This window comes from Nannobrachium achirus, assembly GCF_963921795.1.
Source record: "Nannobrachium achirus genome assembly, chromosome: 24".
Lineage (NCBI taxonomy): Eukaryota > Metazoa > Chordata > Actinopteri > Myctophiformes > Myctophidae > Nannobrachium > Nannobrachium achirus.
Window position 1 is genome coordinate 37,195,320 of NC_137831.1, and position 2,500 is coordinate 37,197,819.

At 45.4% G+C, this 2,500-nt stretch overlaps 1 protein-coding gene across 1 annotated transcript in view; it reads right to left on the bottom strand.

Annotated features, from left to right (window-relative positions):
* The window catches only part of runx1 (RUNX family transcription factor 1), a gene marked incomplete at both ends in the record, with an annotated part of 30,490 nt that overhangs the window by 19,899 nt on the left and 8,091 nt on the right, over positions 1-2,500 (bottom strand). The window lies entirely within an intron of this gene.

Consider the following 2,500-nt stretch of genomic DNA (forward strand, 5'->3'; position numbering starts at 1 on the left):
ATACATTCAAAGATTTGATGATTACAAAACAAAATAGCAGATCTACAAGCTCATAGCGCAGCACTCGGTGCTGCGCTATGAGCTTGTAGGTCTGCTATTTGTGTCTTTATCTTGTAGATCTGCTATTTTTTAATAGCCAATGTATAAAATAATGGTTTAAGATTTAACCCAAAACAAAACATTTTCAGATGGGGGTCCGCGGCCACATTTTGGGGGTCCTTGACAGTATAACGTACAGCAGTGGTTCTCAAGTGGATTCCAGGGGTTCCATTTGTACACTGTCAGAGTTAAGAAAATGTAGAAGTTTGAGAAACACTGCCGTAGAGTACATCACGATACATTCGGTCTGGCGTTCAGAGCTAGCGACACACGTGGCGAGGTCACTGTCAGGACAGACGCGGTCAGCCGGGCGTAGGCCTGTAATGTGGGATGTGGTCTGAGGACCATAATATGCAGCTTGACAAGTCCACTTGATTCAGGGCATGTTTGCTCTGGCAGAGCCTCGGTATTTGACACGCCAGGAGCGGCCAAACGCTGTCAGCCAACTATTCCACGTCTTAAACAGGGATATTCTATATTATACATGAGGAGAAATATCACTTCTGGTATGAGAAGTTCAACGGACACATTGTTGAACTACACAATGTCACCCTGTCTCTTCCATCTCAGCTTTCCTACTGTCTGTCTCTCCTACACTGTCCTTCTCTCAGCTTTTCTTCTGTCCGTCTCTCCTACACCATCTGCCTTTCAGCTCTCCTACATTTTGTGTCTCTCACGCTGTCCCCCTCTCATCTTTCTTACTTTCTGCCTCTCCTACACAGTCTACTTCTTGGCTTTCCTACCGTCTGTCCCTCCTATCCCCCCTCAGCTTTCCTAATGTCTGTCTGTCTCCCTTTCGACTGTCTTACTTTCTTGCCTCCCCTACACTGTCTCCCTCTCAGCTTTCCTACTGTCTGTCTCTCCTACACTGTCTCACTCTCAGCTTTCTTACTTTCTGCCTCCCCTACACTGTCTCCCTCTCAGCTGTCTCCCTCTCAGCTTTCTTACATTCTGCCTCCCCTACACTGTCTCCCTCTCAGCTTTCTTACATTCTGCCTCCCCTACACTGTCTGCCTCTCAGCTTTCTTACTTTCTGCCTCTCCTACATTGTCTCCGTCCCAGCTGTCTTACTTTCTGCCTCTCACTGTCTCCCTCTCAGCTATCCTACCGTCTGTCTCTCCTACACAGTTTCACTCTCAGCTTCTGTCTGTCACAGTGAAGACACAAAACACAAAAGGGGATTGGACACACCATTAGAATCAATCGCTACAAAATGATCAATAACCACTTGAACACATAACGGCCCAATTCTAGAGGTGAACATTCTGCAAGAAAAAAAAAGAAAAGATGCAGATCTACGCGAGAGCGAAAACAGGAAGGGGTCTAGTATCGAGCCCTGGGGGACTCCGGTCAGTATAGAGCAGTGGTTCTCAACCTGTGTGTCGGGACCCCTAGGGGGTCCTCAGAGTTAGTACAGGGGGGCCACTAAATCTTTGTGATACGATCATTCTTTAAATTAACAACTTGAACCCTCGCATCCCTATTCTGAGGAGAACTTTAGACAAACATGAGCTTGTAGTTCGGCTATTTTCGTCTATTTTCGGCAAATAGGTTTGGTGTAGAGGTAAAAAAGAGCAGACTAAGTACAGAGTGAAAGGTCAAGTTAACTAAAAACACAAATCCAACATAGACTGATGACAGTGCTGTCAAACAAGTCTATGAATCTATCTGTGAAATCGATGAAAATCTGCATCACACATTTATACACTATGTAGTGGGGGGTCCCTGCTTCATCTCTCTCTCAGCTAAGGGGTCCCTGGCCTGAAAACGTATAGAGTATAAGATAAACTGATAGCATTTCTGCTTTCATACATTTATCTATGTTTTAGCAACTGAAACTCTAGATTTTCTGAAATTCTGCCAAAACATACTTTCTTTAAAACGTGTTTGTGTCTTTGTGGGGTCTTTGTGGGCTGCTTAGAGGGAAGTTGTTTTACGAAAACTGACAAACTATCACTCCTGGAAGTCACATGGGTGGAACACACACACGCGCACACGCGCGCGCGCACACACACACACACACACACACACACACACACACACACACACACACACACACACACACACACACACACACACACACACACAGTGGTTGGACAAGGCAGAGACTAGTGTCAATGGAGCATGAAAACAAGCCAGCAGAACAAACAAGGGAGAGGAAACAATTATGAAGCTCTCAGACCAACCGGACAGCAGTGTGTGTGTGTGTGTGTGTGTGTGTGTGTGTGTGTGTGTGTGTGTGTGTGTGTGTGTGTGTGTGTGTGTGTGTGTGTGTGTGTGTGTGTGTGTAAAGCACACTCATTTGACTGTGTTTTTCATGTCGATATACATTATTGTGTATATGCATGCATATTTATCCTGTGTGTGTGACTGCGTGCGTGTGTATGTGTGCATGTACAGT